Source organism: Podarcis cretensis, assembly GCF_951804945.1.
Source record: "Podarcis cretensis genome assembly, chromosome: 10".
In the NCBI taxonomy this organism is placed as follows: domain Eukaryota; kingdom Metazoa; phylum Chordata; class Lepidosauria; order Squamata; family Lacertidae; genus Podarcis; species Podarcis cretensis.
Window position 1 is genome coordinate 34707282 of NC_137179.1, and position 12846 is coordinate 34720127.

The 12846-nt window shown below is 42.6% G+C and overlaps 1 protein-coding gene across 6 annotated transcripts in view; it reads right to left on the reverse strand.

Annotated features, from left to right (window-relative positions):
* Window positions 1-9627, reverse strand: part of CNOT4 (CCR4-NOT transcription complex subunit 4) — a 54009-nt gene extending 44382 nt beyond the window's left edge. For 2 of the 6 annotated variants that reach the window (XM_079993983.1, XM_079993985.1), the window contains exon 1: window positions 9375-9627. The gene's annotated coding sequence lies outside the window, so the exon portion shown is untranslated. The remainder of the gene's footprint in view (window positions 1-9374) is intronic. The other 4 variants (XM_079993987.1, XM_079993982.1, XM_079993986.1 and 1 more) reach the window with 2 other exon arrangements.
* Between the last annotated feature and the right edge of the window lie 3219 nt (window positions 9628-12846).

Genomic DNA, 12846 nt, shown 5'->3' on the forward strand with positions numbered 1-12846 from the left:
AGAGAGCTCAATGGTTGATTTATACATGCAACAAGGTCTTTACCTAACCTCAATGAAACCCTGATTGCTTACCCCAGGGTTGTCATATTTCAAAAAGTGAAAATAAAATTCTTGAGCTTTTTTTTTCTTGCCAAAGTTGTTGAGCTTTTTATGAGGGTCAAATCCAGGCTATGTCTGGGAAATTCTGGACATACGGCAGCCCTAGCTTACTCTGTAATTACCACTTGGGGATACACCTAACACAAGAACGTTTTTTGAAGATGTTTCTCATGCCAACAGGTTACTTCTCCTTATGTGAAACCAAAACATACAACTGCTGGGCATGTGCTCTAATTTAATCACAAGTGCTATGGAAGAACAATATCATGAGCGGCACAGCATTGGAATAGTAAATATATATATGTATTTCTTTCATCAAGTTTCCTAGATACAGTTTCTCATCAGGGTACCTTCAAGTAGCAGCAGCTATCTACCAAATCTTTTCTTTTACAGGTGACTTGCAGCCATCTGTGTATATGCAGCTACTGAATGACATATTGGTGTGAACAGCTTTATACATGTGTGCAGACAAACCAGTAAACCCAGACAAGTTTTCTATCAGGAGTTTTAAAATCCAGTCTAGATTAGTCCAACACATCACCTAAACAGAAGCTGGTATTATTGTTTCTGAAAATGCTACAAGGATAATAAGTAAGATTATATAAACTTGAAACATATCTTTAAAGTTTAAGTTCTGGAAAAGTTCTGGAAAAGAATCAGAGCTTGTACAATTACTTTTCTTTGCATTCAGCAGTTATATCTTGATCTGAAATAAGTTTACAAGCAGCTCCTCTTTCTTGATATAGTAAGCGGAAGGGCTTTCTTGATATAGAATATTATGAAGGAACTTCTTTTTATTAGTTACTCAGATGTTAGCTTTTCTGGGGAATGAAAAGAATGCTTCATAAAGTTTTCATATTGCTTGCCATAAAATCAGTGGACAAACGACAATTCAAGAACAGCCTATGCAAACATGTGATTCCTGGAATCATAAAATCGTAGAGTTGGAAGGGACCCTGAGGGTCATGTAATCCAACCCACTGCAATGCAGGAATCTCAATTAAATCCTACATGACAGATGGCCATCCAACCTCTGCTTGAAACTGCCAAGGAATGAGAGTCCACCACCTCTTGCGGAAATCTGTTCCACTTCACAACAGAAGAGTCCTACCATTTAACTCTTAGCCCAAACAGTGAATAGACTCCATCAGGAGATATGAGTTAGTTCACAACATTTCCTTAAAATAAAGCCCTTTTTCACACATTAGGTAAAGCATTTGTAGTGACATTAGTACCCTTTCTTTTCACAAGTTCATTATTCTAGCATATGATACATATCATGTACTTGTAGAAGGCAGAGAAAAAACCATTATCATTGATTCTTAAGAGGAACAAAGAACTAAATTCTTATTATAAGATCACAATGAGCCAGTGTAATATAACTGCAAAGATAGCTAACGAGTACTGGAGGGTTATCCTCATGATTCACCAAAGAGAAAACCTTGATCACATTCTCTCCACTGGTACAATGATAGACCCATGCACATGAACAGAAAGCAAGATCTCTCATTAGAAACTGGAATTACTTCTGTTTTGGAATGGTAATGTTTTATGTGTAAATACTGTTCTAAGATTCCATAAAACAGTTTAGCACAATGTTGATTCTTTACTTTCTTTACCATTTACCAACTTACAAAAAGATATGCTTAAGCACCTTATGGTACAGTACATTTTAAATTAGCCAAGACTTCAGGGAACAAGACAGCCTATGAACACAAGAGACAGAGGGGGGGAAAGAAGCAAGAAACTAGAGTTGGGAACTGAAGACTAATGGAATAGTATGATTTCCCACCAATTACCGTGTCCTCACAGCCACCTTATGATACAGTTGCTTGAGAGTTTCTCCCATCAAAGCCAAACCTGGCAGTAAATCACACTGGGTATATCAAATTTGAAAAGAGTAGAAATTTGGACTTTTCCATGTGTAGCCTTTAGTCCCTAACCCATAGCTCAGAGTTTTACACTGTCATTGTTCCTTCATATGCACATTATCTTGCTGTCTGAAGCCTAACGGGGGGCGGGAAGAAAAATGTAATGAAACTGATAAACTCTTCGTTTGTGCAAGCTAAGCATCTGCATAGCAGATAAAAAGCAAATTTCAGGGGGACAAGTTGGTATATAATACTGATTTATCCCAAACCTAACCTAAATTTCCTACCTTAAGCATATGAAAGGTATACGGGTAACCCCGTTTTAGGTGTGACCAATATGTGTGCAATTGCACACACACGCTGAACCTGCAAATGTCATTAAAGATGTCACTAAAAGGGTGAAACAGGGGCAAGCATGCAATGACCAGGAAAGCAACCCCTGCGCAAATCGGGGGTTGCCTGCATGTATATCTTAATAGAACATTATATAATGCACTCTTGTATGTTGCTTGGAAATGCACAGCTGACAGGAGGTAAACTGACCTCTATCACTAGTCAGGTGACAATGTGTCACCGGGAGGGTGAACCACCTGACTTTCAGGAAAAATAACATGACATAGGGGAGGCCAACCAGGCCCAATTCATCAAGATGGCATGGCTGCTCCAATGCCTGAACTGCAGCTAAAATATTACATCCATTTTCCACATGGTCTAGTCCTTCCCCTGCCCATCTCCCTAATAGTCTTAAGAGGGTCTCTTCTCCAGTCTTCGAAGAGTAGCTGGAGGCACGGAGGCAGAAAAAGGCACTCCTTTCCTTCCACTCTGCAGTTTTAATCTGAAATCTTAGGTGCAATACTGTGCCCAGAACTCAGAAACAGCTCACACTAGTGCAAATACCTGTCACAAAATGCGCCTAGAACAATGGGAATTTCGAACACTGCCTGAGACAATTTTGCTGTTTTACCGTTTTGTCTTTTGTATATCTCTGATTACTGTTTATGTATCTTACATTGTAAAGTATCTGAAGTGCACTGGAATAAATGTGGTTTATAAACACAGTACTATTAAACATACATTCTGGTACAAGCTAAATCTACAGCTTCAAAAAAGTTAATGTCAAATCAGAAATTAATACGCCACCATACAATGGCAGGTGTGTGGCATTCGAAGTACACCAAGGTTGTCAACTGGACATTTTTCTAGGTGACTCTTGCAGAGCACAAATAACTAGCAAGTTTTCTCAAGAACTCTCTGAAAGGTTAACACAACTACACACTGGCAATCTAGGCAAAGGTAAAGGTACCCCTGACCGTTAAGTCCAGTCGCAGATGACTCTGGGGTTGCGCGCTCATCTCGCTCTATAGGCCAAGGAGCCAGCGTTTGTCCACAGACAGCTTCCGGGTCATGTGGCCAGCATGACTAAGCTGCTTCTGGTGAACCAGAGCAGCGCACAGAAACATCGTTTACCTTCCAGCCTGAGCGGGACCTATTTATCTACTTGCACTGCATACTTTCAAACTGCTAGGTGGGCAGGAGCTGGGACCGAACAACGTGAGCTTACCCCGTCACAGGGATTCGAACCGTCGACCTTCTGACTGGCAAGCCCTAGGCTCTGTGGTTTAGACCACAGCACCACCCGCGTCCCTGCAATCTACACATACAATAAATTATTTGAAAGCTAACTGCCATGGTTTAACAAGCCAACTGTTTAACAGGAAACATGTAGGTAATGTTCTCATTGAAATTACATCATCCTTTATGAAGGCTTCTTAATTTACTTATTACAATCCATCACTCACAGGTATACTCCAAAGAGCATAATAAATATTGGTTCAATAGTTGTTGATCCAATAATTCAACAAACAAAATGGAGACCACATTGGTTTGGAACACCTGCTCACTAATATAGAAAGTCACCTTCACTGCAGCACCATGGACAGGGTACAACAAAACCACAATTTTCCTCCAAGAAACTCAAAAGATTTGAAGTTTAGGCTTGACGTTTAAGAATTCTGCTGGGATAAACTAAACTGGTGTCTTAAACACAGTTCAGATTGTTTTACTACAATGAAACCAGAGCTGGAAGGAAGTTCCACTGAGTACTTGCTGTCTGATCAGCCATTTGCACAGGTGGGTTTCTTGTTCCCTCACTGTGAATATATATAAAAATTAAATAAGATTGGCCTGTTGAAAATTCAAATACAATTCATGCTCATAACAATATGCCTAAGTTAATACACCTGCATCTTTTTTTTAATAGTCAAGCTTCACTACAACAGGAGCAAATTTACAATTTACAGCTTCCACCTTGCATAAGAAATGCTATTCCTATGATTAAAATGCATTAGCCCCGCGTTCCTCAAAACATTTCTTTTTAAAATGATCTTAAATACAGTGGTACCTCGGGTTACAGACACTTCAGGTTACAGATTCTGCTAACCCAGAAATAGTACCTCGGGTTAAGAACTTTGCTTCAGGATGAGAACAGAAATTGTGCTCCAGTGGCGCAACGGCCGCAGGAGGCCCCATTAGCTAAAATGGTGCTTCAGATTAAGAACAGTTTCAAGTTAAGAACGGACCTCCGGAACAAATTAAGTACTTAACCCGAAGTACCACTGTACTGTACTGTATTTGCAATTCTGTTGGTTTCCCTGTAACTCTCTCCAAACTTCAGGAAGGAGACTTCCATCTTGGCCAGAAATATAATATAAATATATTTAAGCCTACATGTAAACATAGCTGCTTATACTTAAGATGTTAATAAGAGCACTGCTGAATTGTACCAAAGGTCTATCTAGTCTAGCATTCTGTTCCCACAGTGGCCAACCAGGTATCTATGGGAATCCCATAAGCAGGACATAAGCACAATAGCACTTTCCCACTCAGAGTCCCCAAGTATTCAGGTGCATACTGCATCTGACACTGGAATATACAGTCATCACTGATAGCCATTGCTACCCTTTTCTGCACCTGTACATGCCACCCTATATGCTTGGACAGCAACAAATACTGAACATCTTGAAATATTGTATCGATAAAATGCACATCATTCTTCCTTACTATGGCTTATCAAAGCTTGTAATTAAACCAGGGTGGTATCATGAATTAAAGAGGTCAATGAGTCAGATGAAGACATGGCTGCCTTATACCAAGTCAGACCACTGGCCTATGTAGCCCCAGTATTGTCCATCTTAACTGGCAGTACCTCTCCCAAAGGCTCAAGGAGAGGTCGTTCCCAACGCTAAATTTAAAAGCCTTCTAACTGGAGACGTTAGGATTTAACCTGGGGTGTTCTGTAGGTAAACCATGTGCTCTACCACAGAATAATAACCCTTCAAAAATGAGAAAAATCCCTTGTAGAAGCCAAACAATTACTTCCAACAGGGCAGAAATAAAGTTTAAATTAAATGTACAATGATTCTTGTGACAACTTTGCTTTATCAGATTAACACCACAGTATTTCAAGGATGGAATATTCTCAACCTGCAAATTTAAAAGTCACATTGGCAACTAATGATTGAGAGGGGCTATGTTTTCAGTCAAAGGACTAAAGGGCCAGCAATATTGGCTCTGTTCATAGCTCACTATAATTGAAGCCAAGAAAAAGGCAAAAGGTTTATTAAGGCAAACATGCAGAATGTGGACAACACCATATTTTGGCATCCTGCTGCTATCTCAATCCCTGACTCCCACTAATATGCCATGAATAGGCAAATAACAATAAGCAGCTGAATATTGTCAAAAACTCTGCTCAAAACCCAGTTGCTTTTCATATTTGAGTGTGTTACAAACTGTGTCATACAAACTGGAGAGAAGAGGGTTAACAGAGTTATTTGCCCATGTATAGAATAATCCACATAGGTGAGCTAGTAGCTGGCCTGATAGCAGGCCTACACTACTGCCTCTTATCAGAAGCTTCGGGTGCCTAGACTAAGCACCTGGAGAACAACTGCCCACTCCTAACATTTTTTGAGCTGTTAGATGCAGTATCTTCTTCTTCTCATTATTATTATTATTATTATTATCTTTTCAAAACTAATTACTTTTAGTACTTCAAAGCTGCAACCAAATTCTGAAGAAACCACCATTAATGAACACAACAAATAGTCTGAAGCAAAGCTTATGAACTAGGGCTCTAGATAAGTTGTTCAGCAACTGAATGTATCAAGTACTGTAGCACATTATATCATCAACCTCTCATGTACATGAGATTTTAGCAAAATTGGTTTTTCTAAGCAAGCAGCTGGGCAGTTCCTCCTAATTAATTATATTAAAACATTTCAATCATGTTAGTCAACAATTCAAGATATGTACTTGAGTCATAGTTTTATGTCTATGTATTTTACTGCAAATTAGTTCAGATTACCTAGAGAAGTACTGCTTTTCCCTTTCGCAGAACGAGGCACCTACATTATTCCTATACCTGCAAATGAATGAATAACCCATACACTTTATGCACTAATTCTATGGCAAATAGGTTTCATGGTGACATCACTCTTCAAAATGCCCCTTCTCTTGGCAGGAAAGCATTCACTTTCCCTATAGCACCTTCTTTTTCCCATACCATCCTAAAAGAGAAATATTTGATGACTTCTCCAAATCCCAACTTTATGCCTCAATCTTCCCATCAATCAAAAGGGATAAATTCCACATATTATTTATATAAGTGCTCAGGTCTACAGCCCACGTAGAATTCAAGTATCCCCCCCCCCGGTAGTGTACTGGAAAAAAGGGGGGAAGCTCAGCCAGAAGAGCACGAGACTCTTAATCTCAGGGTTGTGGATTTGAATGCCACGTTGGGCAACAGATTCCTGCATTGCGAGGGGTTGGACTAGATGATCCTCATGGTCCCTTCCAACTCTACAAAACCCAGAAAAAGTAATAGGGCTGGCCATTTGCCTTTTCTACCTGAAGAAACATTCAAGTGTGAGTTTATGGGAAAGACGCATGAGTTGAAGAGCATATATACATTCTGAAAAGATTTAATAATTAAGATATTCTATTATTTTTCCATATAAACAATTGCTTCATTCCAGCAGGACATTACATATTTGCAAATGGAAAGAAAATGGTCAATAAGACCATCACCTTACAACTGAATTTGATTACCTTCTGCAGTAACTATGGATAGTAACTCAGACTTGTTCACACTGTGCAGTTCTACTGTTTATACATTACAGCACCTGCGTCAGAAGTAATTCTGGATGGGGGCATACAAAATCTTTATGTAGTATATTTTGGATGTAACTTGTATTGTGATGCTCTGCATACATTCTTCGAATTACATTTTTAGGAGGCATATGCTTCAAGAGAAGTCTCACGTTATGCAACTTTTTAAGAAGTCAGTGACGAGCTAAAGGATACATTGGTTATTTCACAATTATGACTGATGAGAAATGCAGAAGTTGTGTGTATTTATTCTTCTAACAAATTAGTCCAGTATGAATTGATTAGGCTCTCCCAAGACATATGGCTCAAAGATGCCAACTTAAACAACATGATCCGATACCTTTTAGTCCGCAATACTTTCTCTTAAAGAAGCCAAGAATAATAATGAAAATACGGAGTTATAAATGTCTTGTTCCAGTCGTTGTGGCCCCTGTACCATACAGTGACAATTCTCTCTTAGAAGAAACTTTCTTTTTTTGACAAGTCAAGAAAGTTAGTATACAAATAAAAATAGTTACATATGTCTAACTGTCAAACATATCTAAACGGATGAATGTGTTACTTCTGTTTGGGGGATTAGAAACTAAGAACTTCAGAATGATTTAAACCTGGTATAATGTGTTTGACTATCAAACCATATACAGTGGTACCTTGGGTTAAGTACTTAATTCATTCCGGAGGTCTGTTCTTAACCTGAAACTGTTCTTAACCTGAAGCACCACTTTAGCTAATGGGGCCTCCTGCTGCTAGCAAAGTTCTTAACCTGAAGCACGATTTCTGGGTTAGCAGAGTCTGTAACCTGAAGTATATGTAACCTGAGGTACCACTGCATGAAGTTACTTGAACAAACAATTTCCTAAAACTACATGTTTTATGGGGACTGTATGAATTTGTTGAACCACAAGGAACAAGTACACCAGACATATTTAATAATTTGTTCCGTAGTTATAATTTCAAGAAATAAAAAGTCACGTCAATAATCATTTGCTCTTATTATTACTATCACCATGCTAACATGCCTATGGCCACAAAGGCAGTAGCTAATATGATCTGGATATATATATATATATTTTTAAAAAAGGTAAACACAGACAGTATTACAGCATGCACATCACCACCACTTCAATCTAAACCAATTTATTAGAAGTCACAAGCAGAACTCTTAAGCCCTTAAGTAGTGAAAGGTATAGGAAGCCAATTACATGCCAATTTCTAGAGCCCAGCTCCTGACTGCATTACTTCCTAGGCTTACATTACATAAAATATATGTCCTACACTAGCATAGATTTTCCTCCTGAGAAACATGTTTACCTTTAGTACACAGGGTATAGAAATCTGTCAGGAATTACTACCCTAATAAAAAAGTATGTGTGGAGTTGCAGGAGGAGGCGGGGAGAGATACATGAAGGAACCATAACCTCACTTTGAAGGAAGAAAGGAAATGCAGACCATGGAAGAGAAAGCGGTGAAAGGCCTTCAACCTTACTTAATCGGAGCATCCCACAAAACGTAAGGCATGAGGAACTGACTTCTGTATAACGGGAAAGCCGTACGGGAACGTAAGAGGAAATTTTAAAAATCTAGGGAAATTCGAAATGCCCATCACAATAGGGCAAGAGGGGACACTTAACTGCCACCCACTACCAAACACACGTGCTGCTGCTGGAGAGCCTGGATGCTCCCCTCCCCACCAACCACCACCTCTTTCAATACTGTGGATGGAAGGAAGGAAGGAGGAGAAACCTCCTCCTGCTCAGCACCTTATCAGACCCAAAGCCTATGAGCGATAGGTTCCTCCTGAACATGCACCCGCGAGAAGCGGCGGAGGGGTGGGGATGGGGATGCGAAGGAGGCGCTGCCCGAGAGCCCTCCGCCTCTCTTGACTCCCCAGCCCCCGCCCTGAGCAGCCACAGCGTGGCCTCCGCCTCGCTCGGAGCCCCCTCTCCATCCAGCTGGTCCCCGGCGCGAGCGGCCAGGCGCCGGCAACCCCTCGGACCACCCTTGCGCTCCTGAGGGAGGCGAGCCGGCCCTCGCCGCCGCAGGGGCAGGAGCCGCCCTGGCTGGCCCCAGCCCGCCTTCCCGCCCCTCCGGCCACAGGGAGCCCCGGCGCCGGCCCAGGGTCTGGAGCAGGCGCATGAGGGATGGCCGAGGCCTGCAGGCTCCCCGCGAAGCCTCCGCTCTCTCGTAGCTAGGCAGCCCCGGCTAGCGCTCCCCGAGCCCCGGCTGCTCACTCACCCGCCGCCTCGTCGTCCCTGCTCCACGGCGACCGGCTGTCTGGCGGCGGGGGCGGCGATACCCTCTCGCGCTCCCTTCCTCTCGCTCGCTCGCTCGGCTTCTGTAGCAGCGGGGAAGGGGTCCGGGCGGCTCCGACGACGACCTTTATGTGAGAGACGGGTAATCTCCAGGCTCTGCGCGCTCCGCTGCCAGACCAGCCACCATCTTACATTAGGGAGAGACTGCTTGCCTGCCCCGGACGCTGCTTCCAAGGCGCATGCGCACGAGCCGCCGGAGAGGCGGGTGCGGGGGAAAGGAAAAAGGTAGAAGGCGACGCGACGAGAGAGAGAGAGAGAGCATGACGGGAGTTGTAGTCTTTACTGGCGGGGGAGGGAACTAGGGCAGCCGGCGAGCGTGTCCTTCCCCGGGTTCAAAAGGGGATGGGTTAGGCTGCTGACGAGGCGGTCACACTGTCGCCCAGGAAACAGTGATAGCTGTGGCATTTAAACCGGTTTATTCCACATCAGTCAGAGGGACTGAGCTGGTTTAACGTCAGCTAGTGGTTCGATTGAAATGCTCCCGGTTCGCTTATCCACCCCAGCCCGCTTCTTCCGGCACACATTCCTAGAGAGCGGGAGCCTGCATTTAAGAATCCCTCCCCTTTTCAAAAGGATGCAACAGATTCCGATCATTTTAAGCACGGCCAGAGAGAGGGTCATGGAAGGATGGGGTAGGCAGTGCCATGAAGATTCATGATTCGTCGACTCTGGTCGGCAAAAGCTTGTAACACAACAAAACCTGGCCCGGTGGCAAACAATATTCTTCGTTGTTCTGCTGTAACACTAACTCAGTTAACCCTCTGGGGATTTCCTAGCGGTAGTACTAATTCTTGTATGACACACAGATTCACCACTGAGACGTCTTCTCATATGCACTAATTACTTAAAAATACGCACAGTATATTCAAGAGACGGGCTGTCACCCAGGCAGGGCCGTAGCTAGGGGGTGGTGAGGTGGGCCCCCCCCCCAGGGGCGCAGGCGATTGAGGGGCGCAAAATCGGCTTAAAAATATGTCCATAAATATAAGTATCGATTATTGCCTCATAAGAAATGGTTTTAAACAGAGGGTGAATTCAATGGGTGGAGTGGGGGGTTGGGGTTGGAGGAGAGGCGGAAAGAAGAGCTAATTTGTCCGTGGCTAGGGGCGCAATCTGGATGGTTCTGCCAGGGGTGCAATATTACCTGTCTACAGCTCTGCACCCAGGAGACGTTTTAACTGATATTGCTGTGCATTGCTCCCATTACAATATATTTACAGTACTGCTGATGGGGGCTGGGGCTACATAGCTGGTTATGTTTGCACTGATGTAACTTTTAATTGTTTTACTTCAGGGTGCTTGCTGTGATGTATGGCTATTTTATGTTATTTTCGGTTTGTATTTATTGTTGCTAAACAACAGTTTTAACTGTGACCAGAGACAGATGCTCCTGGTGGTTTTTATAAGCACAAGAATATTTGGCTGTCTGCTGTAGCCTAAGGAATTTTAACACAGTATAAAGGTAAAGGGACCCTTGACCGTTAGGTCCAGTTGCGGACAACTCTGGGGTTGCGGTGCTCATCTCGCTTTACTGGCTGAGGGAGCTGGCATACAGCTCATGTGGCCAGCATGACTAAGCCACTTCCAGCGAACCAGAGCAGTGCACGGAAACGCCGTTTACTTTCCCGCCAGAGTGGTACCTATTTATCTACTTGCACTTTGACATGCTTTTGAACTGCTAGGTTGGCAGGAGCAGGGACTGAGCAACGGGAGTTCATCCCGTCGCGGGGATTCGAACTGCCAACCTTCTGATCGGCAAGCCCTTAACACAGTATAGTGACATTAGGCTGCATGCCTTTAGCATATAATAATTTCCCCCTGTAATGGATCAGGTACTTAAGAGTATATTTTTGTCTGGATATATTTTTGTAAATTTTTTGTCCAAGGAGCCTCTTGTGGTTGAGTGCCTTTTACCAGATCCATTTGGTAATGAGATAATCTGGCCACCTGTAGTGTATGCAAAGCAGTCTATGTGGATCGCCCTTGGGCCTGATGGGGAACCTCCAAGATGGAACCGTTAGACTGCTTATGGGGAAAATATATTCACTGGCTTCCCATATGCTACCAAGATGGGTTCAAGACTGTTGTGCTAATATACAAAACCCTGAACAACTTGAGTCCAGTCGATGTTAAGAACCACCTGAATCCTTCGAACCCAACTCAATAATCCAAAGAAGCACTGTTGGTGGTCCCCTGTGTTATAAAGGTCCAAATGACCAATTCTAAAAGTTTGGCATTTAGGGTCATCGGTCCTATGCTGTGGAATACGCTTCCAACAGAGATTTGGCAGGCATCCTCGCATTTGACTTTCAGGCATCTCTTGAAGAACTTTTTATGCTGACACACTTATACAGCTGTTTAAACATTCTTGATTAGTCAGTCCTTTCAATGATTATTTTGTATTGTTTTTATAGTGCACCATGTTTTCTTGTATTATATTGTACACTGTCTTGATGTTTTCCGAAAGTTAGCAGTACAGTTGACTCTCAACGTATGTGGGGGTTATGTTCCAGGAATAGTGCAAAAAGTCAAAATCGCACACAGTCAAAACCACTCTCCCTGCACCTCCCAATTCTCTCCCAACGTGAGTGCAATGGTAGGTAGGATTGCCAATGTTTTTTTTCCTGGATGCCCACCTCCTTTGTGATCCCCCCCCCCAGTGAAGTGCATAAAACTGAATTTGCACAAGACAGAGCTCTGCATCATCCTTATCTCTCTATATGCCAGGGTCCCCCCCCACCCCCCGGTAGTTGTGTTGCACAGCTGTCAGTATGCTCACTGGGGCATCGAAGAGGGAGGACCAAGGCAAGAGTTGCTGTCCAGTAGAATGGTAAGCGAAAGTACAAATACATATGGAAAGTACAAAGTGCAAATAAAAGGCTGAAAGCTTATATGCAGGCATAGCGCATATAGGTATTCAGGGCAACATTCAAGGAGGTTGTCTTGTCACAAACATGACATCAAGCCAACATTGTTCCATTGAATTCAACCGGAGTGGGACAGAAAAGTTAAGTGTGAATAAGTTTTCTGCTTTCCAATTTTTGCAAAGAAGCAAGCACAGAAATAGAATCAGACCCTTTAGCAAGTCCCACATAATTGAATGAGACCTATTTCCTAGTAAGGGCATACATGCAGCAGTCTGTCTTACTGAAATAAATGGGATTGCTTCGAAGTAAACATGACTAGAACTGGGCGATCAAATTTACATCATAAGTCTTATACCTGTGTACTCTAAGGAAGCTTTGCATGTTTTAATATGGCCTGATGCTAGATAAATGTACTTAAGTCTGCAACCTAAATGTGTGAAAATAGACAAGAGTGCACCTATATTTTTGGGTGATTTTATGAGCAGACCTTCTGTTCTGCATTATTTCCTATTACATTTGATCATTCTG